The sequence below is a fragment of the Notechis scutatus genome, chromosome 4, assembly GCF_049901735.1.
Source record: "Notechis scutatus isolate UNSWTSFEM ecotype Mainland chromosome 4, rNotScu1.2, whole genome shotgun sequence".
In the NCBI taxonomy this organism is placed as follows: domain Eukaryota; kingdom Metazoa; phylum Chordata; class Lepidosauria; order Squamata; family Elapidae; genus Notechis; species Notechis scutatus.
Genome location: NC_142012.1, coordinates 155,197,186 through 155,210,516, shown reverse-complemented (window position 1 = coordinate 155,210,516; position 13,331 = coordinate 155,197,186). Strand labels below are relative to the sequence as shown.

Sequence of the window (13,331 nt, the reverse complement as noted above, 5' to 3'; positions counted from 1 at the left end):
TTTTTTAGAAAGCTTTTTCAGATGGATGCCTGCATTAGGAGTTGGAAGAATACCTCTAAAGGTGTTGAGTTTTGCCAAAAATTCTCATTGCCTTAACTTCCATGGATGTTTTACACTTTTTCTTCAACGGAAAATCACCAACTCAGAAAATGGGGGAATATCCCTACCATTTTAATTCTTGAAGCTCACCTCAATAAATTCACCCTTAAATTCTTCAGTTGAAACAAAAATCTCCACATTTCTCTCAAACATTTTATCTAGTGATTAAGCTAAATTAAGGGATGTGGGGGGAAATAGTTACTTCCTGCAGAAGACTGGCCCAAAGCTTACCAACAATTTGTAACTTGCCTTTAAAACCCACAGTCCTTTACTTTTCCCATAACACATGTTGAAACTCATTATAATATTTTGAATAATATTTTAATGTCAATAATGCCAACTGCAATTCAGTTATCATACACTTTTAAAGAAAAAATAATCAACAGCAACATTAGTGGTGACAATTTGTCTCCATTATGTCTATCATGGCTGTTCTTCCATCTTCTGTCTTACCAATCTGAATATACATACATTTTTAATCAGTTTTACCAATTGTGTCTCTATATATTTTTGACCATTATAATAAATTATTAGTTGTCCAAATTAGTTTTTATAAACATTTAAGCAGCAGATAGATATGTCCTTTCTTAGATTTGATTTTCTTAGCTTTGAATAGTGAATCGAACAGAGCAATTACCTATTTGCATTTTCTGAAGTTCATGTATCTGAATATGTGGCATTTGTTCATCGTTATACAATAACTTTCTGAATATATTCAAAAGTGTGCCAACTCATGTAGGTACCACAGGTTGCTATGACAACTGCTGGTAGTGAAATCTAGACTATTTATTTTCGCAATGTATATGCAGACATATACCTACCCACTTAAATGCATTACCTCTCCCTTATTGGGAAATTAGATAGATAGATAGATAGATAGATAGATAGATAGATAGATAGATAGATAGATAGATAGATAGATAGACTGACTGACTGACTGACTGACTGACTGACTGACTGACTGACTGACTAATTTTTGGTATTGTGTGGATATCCATAATTTTGAAAATGTCACCAGAAAAAGCTAATAGTAACTTGATATATAAGTTATAGAAATGGAGTTAGCTATATCAAAGAGATACCTTTGACCACTTAATGAAAATTCTTCATTTCGTCGTGCTTTGTCAAACAGCTTAACTTGATTTTGTTATTGAGTCTCATTATATATTTTTATCTAAACAACAACAACAAAATATTTTTCCTCAGTCCATCTAGAACAAAAACCCCATCCAGAGCCCAATGAAAAGACAGATTATGTGCTCTTGATAGAAAAGAGAGATAATGCAAATGCTAGTGGCTGAAATCCAAAGTATCAAGGTCAGTGCTGAATTTAAAATACTTGGCTCCACTTTAGTCACACTATATATTTCTGTAACACTAATCACACTTCCACCTCTTCATGGCTTTCTATAATTCTTCTGCCAATTCACCTCATATTTAACAATCTTCTCCATTTCAAAAGCCCTCAGCTACAAAAAAAAACTTCCCCATACAAGTGTTGCTCATGACATAAAAGATAATGTAATCTAAAAGATGTGCCCAAGGGTTGACATATTGTAGTGACAATAAAGTTACTCAATGCATCACAGTGATGGCTTAGTGAGAAGTTAGCTAAAGCAGCCAAGGAAACCTTCAATTCATGGTTGTGTTCCGACATGAATACATTCTCAAGGACATCTTAAAACATGACCCTCCTACCCTTCTCCATGAATACGGGAGTGAATCTGCACAAAACAATCAACAACTTGTAAAGATCTAGTGAGACAAAATAGGCTCAAAGAAGGTCACATAAAGACTTGGAGATCAGATAGATAGATAGATAGATAGATAGATAGATAGATAGATAGATAGATAGATAGATAGATAGATAGATACAGTATATAGTATATAGTATACAGTATATAGACACACACACATGAAGAGATAGACAGTTATAGATAGATATACATTATACACTGTGTACACATTCACATACACAGGGAGTTTGGGGGGCAAGAGAGAGAGAGGGGAGTGGGAGAGAGAGAGAGAGAGAGAGAGAGAGAGAGAATAGGCAAAAACAGATTAGCAGATCAACAATTGAGTAATCTGTTGATCCTGAAATAAGGTATTGTACGAGTGTAGAGGAGAGTAGATACCATCATGCTGAACAGGAATCAGTATTTTATTTGAACATAAATATTGGGTACCAATCACATAAAGGATCCCATCACTTGCAGTACCACCCTGACCAAAATGCCTATCTTTGAAGTGCCGAAATTCCCAAAGATTCACAACAGCCATCTGCAGAATTTCCCAAGTCATCAGAATGTCAATATCATATTTCTGCTTGCTTCAACAGTAGTGAAAATCTCTGTCATGCATGAACACATATATGATTATTATCCAAGAAAGACCTCCAAATGGTTAAATTAAAATTTTAGGGAGCCACATCAGAATTTGAGAAGATACTTACAACTCTCAAGGATTGGTGCTTCATCTAAAGTACTTTGTTAATTCTTCTGGCACAATCATCAAGCCATATTTTTATTAATCTGGGAATTTGTGAAAACTAAGTTTGCAAGAAACCATAAACAATTGCAAAGAAAGGCAGGTTTTCCCCCCATTTTTTTTAACTCTTTAAAAAAGCTTAACTTACTGAAATAGCTACAAAATGCCTGCAGTAGAAATGAGCATAGTAGGTCAGCCAACACTCCATATGTATCAAAGTTAGGGTGATTCTCTTGAGCATTTCTAAGAAGATTCTACATAGCAACACAATATCCTTCACCAGTGCAGTCCATGACCTTCAGTTTATTAAACTCCACTTATAGAAACAAAACAAATTAGTAGCAGTTTAAATAGGGAATCAGATCTAGATCTGGTGAAAAGATTCTTCTCTCACACATAAAGTTTATTCCCTTTGAAGAATAGAGTTATCATTAAACTAATCTCATCCAAAGCTGTCAGTGTTTGCACCAGCTGTGTTTCCCTCTGGCATAATAAAAAGGTGAAAATGCCCCTTAACTCTTACAATAAACTCTTAGCTTTTGAAAAAAAAATGACACAAAATCATACTGTAACTATAACTGGGAAAATCAAGGATGAAACTGGTGGGTTTCATTCATCTTCATATCGCCATAAATCATTACTCGCAGGATAAAGTCAAGGTGGACAATTCAACTCATAGAGATCTAAATTGATTGAGCCAAACCCCTAAGAATCAAGAAACTGCCAAAGAAGCCAACAGCAAACAGCCCAACTAAAGAATCTCTAAGACCACTTTCACCCACACAGACAGGCAAGACACCAGAATATAAACTGACAGCAAACAGCCCTTCTTACTAGCACTGATGATGTTACCTAGTTAGGAAAATGAAATGTCTGCAAGCTCAAAGAGCACGAAGGACACCTCATTAAAACAAATTTGTTTGGGTCTCATAGCAATAGCCCTTATATACTGCTACATGGTGCTTTTACGGTCCTCTCTAAGCAGTTTACAGAGTCAGCCTATGGTCCCCAGCAATCTGGGTCCTCATTTTACTGACCTCAGAAGGCTGAGTCAACCTTGAGCCTGGTGAGATTTGAACTGCCAAATTGCAGGCAGCAGAGGTAGCCTGCAGTACTGCATTCTAACCACTGTGCCACCACAGCTCTTCACTGGAGCAATCTCATTTGATGACAGTGGAGTAGAGGAAGAAACAACCATCAGTGCCATCAAAACAACAATTTCCAGAGGAAAATCACAAGTACAACTGCACAACTTTGCTTAAAGGCTTTTTAATGGGGAAAAATATACAGTATATCTCCCAATCTAGGGCAATCATGGAAGAGGGGAGGTGTCAAAAAAAGTAAAAATATTGCATCTGATATACATAAAAGTGAAGGAGTTTTGATTAGAAAATCACAGACAAAATTTTGATTTTTTTTTTAAATACACACCACAAATACCCTGTACCAACTTGAGCAAGCTGGATCTGAATAAATGCCCTCTCTGCTTCTTATTTCCATCCTCCTCACCATTAAAATGTTCATCTAAGGTTTCTGTTCCACACAGCAATTAACTGCAAAATGACATTTCATTTTTCAAGATCTGTATTTTCCCACCCACACATGCAGATATGTACACTGAAAGCTATGATACTTTCAATTCAAGTGACACTTTCATGGTTCCTAATTAGACAAATGCATCCAGAAATTAAAAATGACAAAGAGAAAATTGTACACTGAAGTATTTCAAATAACCATCAACAGAAAGTGACAAGCTTTCTTACTGAAAGTGTTGGGGGATTAAAGAGGACGACAGAGAAGAAACAGACTAACAATCAGGTTTAGTGGCCTTGGCATAAAACGTTTATTCCCTTTAGTGGGAATTGGTAGTCCCAAAGCTAGAGACCTCTGTATGCGAACTGTGTTAATCATCTGGTATGAGCATTCACGGTTTACTCTGGAGACAAGAGTGAAGTGAATGGATACAGTAAAGGAAACAGATGGGCAGGTCGCTAAAACCACTCTGCACTTGACTTGTAACCCTTGGAGTGCACTCACAGAAATTGATTCCTTAACCTTTGAGAGAAACTAGGCATCTTTTATTTTGTTAATAAGGTAGCCAACTCTCTGGCTCATGTTATATATATCTTTACAATATAGCAATCCTATATTTATAATATACATTATATAATATCAATATAGGATTGCTATATTGTAAAGGTCCTCACTCTCATCTTCCTTCCTTCCTTCCTTCCTTCCTTCCTTCCTTCCTTCCTTCCTCCCTCCCTCCCTCCCTCCCTCCCTCCCTCCCTCCCTCTGCTTCCAAAATTGCAGAGGCAAATTGAAACTCAGGGTGGATTGTGCACAATCTCTCTCTTTCTCTTTCATCTATCTATCTATCTTCTGTCTGTCTGTCTGTCTGTCTGTCTGTCTGTCTGTCTATCATCATCTATCTATCATCTATCTATCAATCTATCACATCTATCTATCTATCTTTATCCATCCATCCATCATCTATCTATATCTATATCTATATCTATATCTATATCTATATCTATATCTATCTATCTATCTATCTATCTATCTATCTATCTATCTATCTATCTATCTATCTATCATCTATCTCTGAGCTGTGTAGAATTCCCACCTCCTAACTTCCATAACTCAGATTAAACTCCATATAAATTCATAAAATCACATATAAACAACCAGCTAAATCTTAAAATTTTCTGTTGATAGAGGAACCTGTTCTCAACGCCTGATGGAACAACCAAAACTTTATAGACTTAAACATACAAACACATACTTAAACACACACACACACACACACACAGAGAGAGAGAGAGAGAGAGAGAGAGAGAGAGAGAGAGAGAGAGAGAGAGAAGGGGTCTTTTGGATATCAGAAAAAGGGGCAGTGTCAGAAAAGGCATCTCTTCTGGCTTCTGTAGATGGCAATCCCTATGACCTTCTCCATTTTATTTGGTAGGTAGATGTTCTCCAATCTCGAATCATGAAGAGCTTTAAAAACAGTTTCAATTACACCTAGAAGTCAACTTGCATTTATTTCCCCTTAATGTATCTTCTGAAAGTGATCTCACTTGGTATACATTCCAACAGAGATTAAACCTTGGGAAAGGCTCCATTTTTAACCCTCATTGCTTTTTTTTCATACAACAATAAGTTGGAATCTTTAACACAACAAGAATATTGTTTCCTTTTGTTGTATGGTATACATACACCATTCCAAGAGGAGGTCTACTTAACAAGATCTCCAATGCTAGACTAGTAATGGATAGCAAGACCAAATATGTTAGCAAAAATGAAGGTGGTTGTAATCTAAATGACAGATCATGAATTTTCCTATGGGATAGTGGTTTTGAGGGCTTCAGAATAGTCTTCATTAAACATTAATCTCATGTGGAACTATACAACAAAACTTCAATGAACAAACACATTATAAATCAAGTGCTGTAACTATGTCAACATTTGCTGATATCAAAAAGTGTTAATATTTGGATGGCAGCCTAGTGAGAAAACAGTGGGCTATAAGCTAGACTCGAAAATTGGGGGGGGAAGTCTTAATAGAAGACAATGGCAAGCCCTCTCTGAACTATCATCAAGAAAATTTTGTGAAGGTATCATCACATCATCATTGTACTGTTCAGTAAAGCATTATAACCCTTCTATGAAAACTCTTCTCTATCCCCACATGTCGGTGATAGAGAAACTGGTGGCCCATGGGCCAGATGCATCATGTGCAGGCCAGCCCTTTTTGCAAAGGCAAAAAAACATTGTGATATGTCATGATACATCACGTGACGCAATAGAGTTTGACACCAGTGACATAGGTTAGTGACAAAATAGATGGAGCATCATCTTCTTTTAAGTTTCAGCTGTCTGTTGCATTCTTCATCTGTGTACACTCATATTTGTGTTGCCAACATTTTCCAGCATCCAAAAGGAGATGAAGACTGAGATTTTTCTGAGGGTTTTGAGGCCTGATGCCATAGATAGATGATAGATAGATAGATAGATAGATAGATAGATAGATAGATAGATAGATAGATAGATAGATAGATGATAGATAGATAGATAGATAGATAGATAGATAGATAGATAGATAGATAGATAGACAGAGACCTGATGCCATAGATAGATGATAGGTAGACAGACAGACAGACAGACAGACAGACAGACAGACAGACAGTAATATTGTGTTTGGACTTTCTCACCAGGAGCGCTGTGATTATAGAAGCACAAGGGTTAATAATGTCTGGCTTATGAATAACTAACAAACATGCTGCCTATTTTTTGCAACCTTCTGACAAGCAAAGTCAATGGGGAAGCCAGATTCATTTAACAACTGGGTTATTAATAAATGCAACTGTGGCAAGAAAAATGGGGCAAAACTCAAGCTAACAACATGAATTTTGGCCTTGATTGCAGTCATACGGCAAAGACTACCTTTATAGAGCACCTCTTTTCCTTTTCAAAGATCTCAGGTTCAATCTTTGATATCTCCAAGTTAGGTAGAAGATCCACTGTGGAATATCAATGAGCTGACTATTATTATTTCTTATTTAGAATAGAATAGAATAGAATAGAATAGAATAGAATAGATAGAATAGAATAGAATAGAATTGGATTGGATAGGATAGGATAGGATAGGATAGGATAGGACAGGACAGGACAGGATAGACAGGATAGGATTGAAGATAGGGAATAGGGATGGGAATAGGAATAGAATAGAATAGAATAGAATAGAATAGAATAGAATAGAATAGAATAGAATAGAATAGAATAGAATAGAATAGAATAGAATAGAATAGAATAGAATAGAAGCTGGAAGGGACCTTGGAGGTCTTCTAGTCCAATACCTGCTCAAGCAGGAGAACCTATATCATTTCAGACAAGTGACTAGTCTCTTCTTAAAAACCTCCAGTGACGGAGCGCCCACAATTTCTGAAGGCAAGCTGCTCCATTGGTTAATTGTTTTCACTGTTAAGAAGTTTCTTCTTAATTCCAGGTTGCTTCTCTCTTTGATTGGTTTCCAACCATTGTTTCTTGCCCTGCCTTCTGGTGCTTTGGAGAATAATTTGACCCCCTCTTCTTTGTGGCAGCTCCACAAATAATAGAATACTGATATCAAGTCACTCCTAATTCTTCTTTTCTTTAGATTAGCCAGACCCAAACTTGCAGCCATTCTTCATATGGTTTAGTCTTCAGGCCTTTGATCATCTTAATTGCTCTTCTCTGAACATTTTCCAAAGTCTCAACATCTTTTTTTGTAGTATGGTGACCAAACCTGGTTGCTGTATTCCAGGTGGTGTCTTACTATGGTTTTATAAAGCAGCACTAATACTTCACGTGACCTTGATTCTTGTCTCTGTTTATACAACCCATGATCGTATTAGCTTTTTTGGCTGCTGCTGCGTACCGCTGGCTCATATTCAAAGTGATCATCCACTAGGACTCCAAGGTCCCTCTCTCAATTACTATTTTTGAGCCAGGTCTCACTTTAATCTGTACTTATACCTTTGATTTTCCCTGCCTAATTTATTGTTAAACAAATTTAAATAGCCACTCAACTCAAACAAAGGTGACTCTAGAAACTTAAATTTTTTTTTAATGCACTATATAATAAAAATCCAAATAAACTCTAACCCTCAACCAGTAGTATCTGTTGGCTTGTGGGGAAGGGTAGTGTTAGGGTTCTGACTGATGCCCTAATTAAATCATGAGCCTCAGACCAAACTTCAAAAGAAATCCAGTTATTTATTAGGAGCTTCATGTCAGCACGGACCAAATGAAACAAACTCGGACCTCACTTAAATTGGGCTTTGGCTCTGACCCTGTTTTCCCCTCCCCCTCCCCCAAGATGTGTCATCAGTCACATTCCCCAACGAAGCAATTTCAGGGGTTGTAGAAGTCACTCCCACCAGCCACTGTGTATCTCCATGGAGATGACCATGACATTACCAGCTGGAATGTGCTTTGTTTTGACTGAAATGCAAATTCCTTGCGAAGTTCAGTTATCCCTCCACTTGCCTATGGCAACTCAAGAGCAGGTCAGGAATGCTTTGCAAGATGACAAGTAGATTCTCATAAAATTTTCTCCTTCCCAATACAAGGATGTGCTGCCACTTTTCTCTTCTATTTTAATGGACTAAAATAAGTCTAAAGGTTTTGAAGAATAAGTGTGTTATGTGTTGGAATATTGCTCTTTTGGGCTCATTTATTCTTTTATACCAGCTGCATTTTGACCGATATTTTTCTTCCTTGGTTTCTATCCTATTACGGCCTATTAAAGATGGGGAAAAAATGACTCAAATTTCTTCTCAGAGACAAAAGCAACTCAGATGGAAAAAAAAAAAAAACCTGGGACCTGAGTGGCAAGCACAGATTTATTTTTTTATCAACTCCAATTTTTCTGGGAAGAGCCACAGCCTTTAGCAAATATGCAACTCTTGAGGGTGGGATCCAACATCTACCAATTTGATTCTATTTTATCTGTATTACTGAAACTCCTCCAACTTCAGTTATTTCCTGCTGATTTACACCAGTAAGGAGAGATTTAGTCTGAGTGTTTATAATGAAAAAAATACATCAGGCTAGTAGAATATTTAAAAATTGGGTGACTACATTTACAGTTAAAAGAGAATTTTAAAAGCTACCTTAGGAATGTAGATAGTTACCATAGCATCAAACTCCCCCCTCCATTTCTGAAGCTTGTCAAACACCATGTTTAAATAACAGCAAACAGAGGCTTACAAGAGACAATATATTTATAGAGATTCAAGAGGAATTAAAAACTATTAAGAAAGCTTCCTTGTACCCATTGTAAATGTACCACATTGTTTCAATGTTTTATTTATGAACAGGGACATTATTAAAAGTAAAAGATCTCCAATAGCACATAAAAGTAATGTTGTTTTGAGATTAAATGTCAGGCAAATGGCATGAAAAAAATAATATTTGAATCATTATAAAACAGAAGTAATCTTAGCAGCTTTATAACTTCAAGGTAGCAGTGTGAACAATCATGTTTATTATATTAAAGCAAGTAAATTTCTCCCATTTCAAATGCTAATCTTGACTAGTGTTGTTCTCCATTTATGAATAACCCCCTTTTGGGGCAAAGCTTTGAAATGCTACTAATCATATTTAATATCCATGTATTCAGAACATCCATTTATTTTAGCACAGAAAATCTGTCAACAGAAAATATACAGATGTGTTTGAATTGCATCCTGGCAGAAGTTGCTGTCCCAAGACATCTGTAGGTGCCAGGCATCAGAAAATTCAGATGGTCAACATTAGCATCCAAGTGTGTTGGACTGCATAGCTCATTGTGGTATGTTAAACGCTCTTCAAATGTGGAAAGCCAATTAGCATTGGGTCAGAAGGGCAGTTTTCACCCTCAATAACCCTGTGTTTGTTTTGGGTTAATCTAGCTCTCCCAGACAGGTCTGCAGTAAAGACACAGAAGACATGGTGAACAAAAGGTTAACTCTCTTCTTAGTTGTTGCCATAAGGTGGCCATGAAAAATTCAATTTCTCTAGAAATTGTCATTTTTGGCTATTTTAGCTCCAGACATGGTATGTAAAACAAACCAAAGAGGATCTGAGAGGAGGAAGGTTCAGAGGTGGTATTCAGCAGGTTCTGACCAGTTCTGGAGAACCGGTAGTGAAAATTTTGAGTAGTCTGATTAGCCCCACCACTATCTATTCTCTGCCTCCCAAGTTCCAGCTGATCGGCTAGGTCTTCTTTTGTTGTCCTGCACAGGAGAACGGAGCTGGAAAGCAGGTGAGTGGGGTGGGGAGGGAATGGGATTTTGCAGTAACCTTTCCCCAGGAGTGGGAAGGGAATGGAGCTTTTACAGTGTCCTGCCACACCCACCAAGCCACACCCACCAAGCCATACCATGTCCACCAAGCCATCCCCATAAAATCGGTAGTAAAAAAAATTAAATCCCACCACTGGGAAGGTAGTCTCCATGCAGCCCATCACTAGTGGCTTTCATATGGAATAGTTCATCACTGACTTTCATTTATTCATTTTTGGTTTAATATAAAATGAAAACATAAGGTAGTGACCACAAAATGCCAAGTTAAAATGGGTTCTCTGGAATTCCCTGTGCCACCACTTCATTTTTTGAGTCATTTATTGGTGGGCATCATTTCATTGGTTAATCCTTGTTATGCAAATATTACTTATATGTAAGATGAGGAGAAGGCATCATAGGACTTCCAGGGCCATATAAGTTTAAATATGCTTAAAATTGCCTAAAATTATCTTAATGGTTGTTTAAAAACTCTGCCAGATGGTAGATCCAGTGGGTTTATTTCAATTCTGGATGGGCAGAAGCTTGGAAAAATCTTTGTTGTAATATCTATGGAAATTCTCAGTCAATCAGGTCATGGTTGTCCCAAAGGTACTTTCTTTCAAAAGGCAACTGGGCTTTCTTGTTTTGCCTGAAGACATTTAACTTCTCATCCAAAAAGCTTCTTCGGTTCTGACTGAATGGTGGAGAATGGAAGGATTCATATTCCTTGAAGTCATTTAGTCATTAGCACTCTTTCTGAGAGTTGTTGAGGCCACTTAGAGGTTTATCTATGCCCTCAGGGTCCCCTCAATCCTGCAATTTTTTTCTGGAAATCCATTCATAATCCAGCACCATTCAAATAGTGTTATGATATGATGTAATACCAACCCTTAAAAATCAATCTACTATGGTATATCTAGGTGCTATCTACCATGGGTAATAAGTGAATGTTAGACATACATCAATCACTTTCACTTTAAAAATCACCTTATACATATTTATGCAATTATGGAAAGATCCAGCAAAACAATTAGTTAATATACATACTTATATACTGATATATGTGTGCACACACCTGTTTTAAACATTCACAGATGTGGAAATGAAATGGAGTAGACTTGCAATGTATCAAAATTAATTTAAGTAAGTAAACAAATAAACAAACAAGATCAGAAATAGAATGACCTAAGTAGCACTGGTCAAATTTATATTTTGCATTACTTTCATAATAGATGTGAACACCTCAGACCACTCTTTTCTGAACTTGGCAACTTTAAGTTGTATCAACTTCAGCTCTCAAAATTTCCCAGCCAGCAATGCTGGCTAAGGAATTCGGGAAGTTGAAGTTCACACATTTTAAAGTTGCTAAATGTGAAAAACACTTGTCTTCTTTTAGACTTTGCTAATAATTATAGATTATAGCTTGCCCAAGAAAATAGAACTACATGGACTCTTTCCCCTCCTTATTATTGTTTCTTTATTAAAATTTAAATGAAAGTAATTGCAAGAGACAGAATTATCTCATGTTAATCCACCATCTGGCAGATGACATAAACACCTCAATTATTCTGGCTGTAGTTTATTTGGCAAATCCACAATGCCATTACTTTCATCAGCACATATTAAAGTGATTTCCTTTTGATATCAAAGTCATCACAGTACTAAAACTATCCTAAAGTGCAAAGACAGAGGCAGCAATGCTCAGCTCCCAAGCAATTTGGTGTATATTCATGGAAAGTTTCTTGAGCTGCATTTAAGGGTCAAAAAAACAAAAACAAATAAAAGATCTATAAAAAACTGTTATTTTATTGAAATATTATTGTGGATAAGTTAAATGTACCAGAGGTTGTAAATGGCCTGTATTTACACATTGCAGTAGCTATCTTTCCTTAGGAGATTAGTTCAAAGTAAAAAAACAAAAAACAGTTTGCCACCATGGTTTGCCATTTATTGTAACCTTATTAGCTGTTAAGGCTAATAAGAATGAACGTGTGGTTTGTTCATAGCTTTTTAAATTAATGTGTGATGTAATTCTGTACTATGCCTTTAACCCGACTTCAGAAAAAAGATAGGAAAAACAATCAATAAATTTTCCATACAAATGAACATTACTTACTTATCACCAAGAGCAAGACAGCAATCTTCCAATATTTGAGGGGTATGTCCAGAAAAGAGGGGGGTCAACCTATTTTCCAAAGCATCTGAGTGCAGGACAAAATGTAATGGATGGAAACTTATAAAGGAGAGATCCAATGTAGAACTACGGAGAAATTTCCACTCTGTGACAACAAATAACTTTGGCTTGCCTCTAGAAGTTGTGTGTGCTCCACCACTGGATATTTTTAAGCAGAGATTAGACAATGATTTGTCCACAATTGTATCGGGTCACCTGCTTGAACAGGGGTTTGGAGTAGAGGACCTCCAAGGTACCTTCCAACTCTGTTTATTCTGCATTATGCAAGATCAAAGGTGGTGGTGATGAAATCCACTTATGTTACTTGACGAACACATCAAATTGCTGAGATAAAGGACCCTTATTACAGGAAATGTGACAAGACATCTATAGAGTATCATAAAAAAGTCAACATGGTGCCACTACAATGTGAACAAAAACCATCCCATTTTTATATGCATTGTATGTATACAGCACAGATAGAAAATCAGGCAAAGCTTCAATGATGCCACCAGAACCATTACCCTGAGTTTTTAAACTATATCCTGCAGCTACTTCTGAAACCAGGTATCATTAAAATCTCCAATATAAGCAGTATATCTAGAGCCATGAGTTCAAATCATAGCACTAAAAACCAATACTGGCCCACCATTTAAAAAGTCAAAAGAAAGCACATTCATACAGCCTCATGTCTAGAAGTCATTACTACATGATGTGGTAAAGGACACAAGCTTTGGTGGTTTAAAAAAAATGGCTAAGTTCACAAA

At 36.6% G+C, this 13,331-nt stretch overlaps 1 protein-coding gene across 15 annotated transcripts in view; it reads right to left on the bottom strand.

Annotated features, from left to right (window-relative positions):
• The window catches only part of NAALADL2 (N-acetylated alpha-linked acidic dipeptidase like 2), a 625,547-nt gene that overhangs the window by 451,252 nt on the left and 160,964 nt on the right, over positions 1-13,331 (bottom strand). The window lies entirely within an intron of this gene.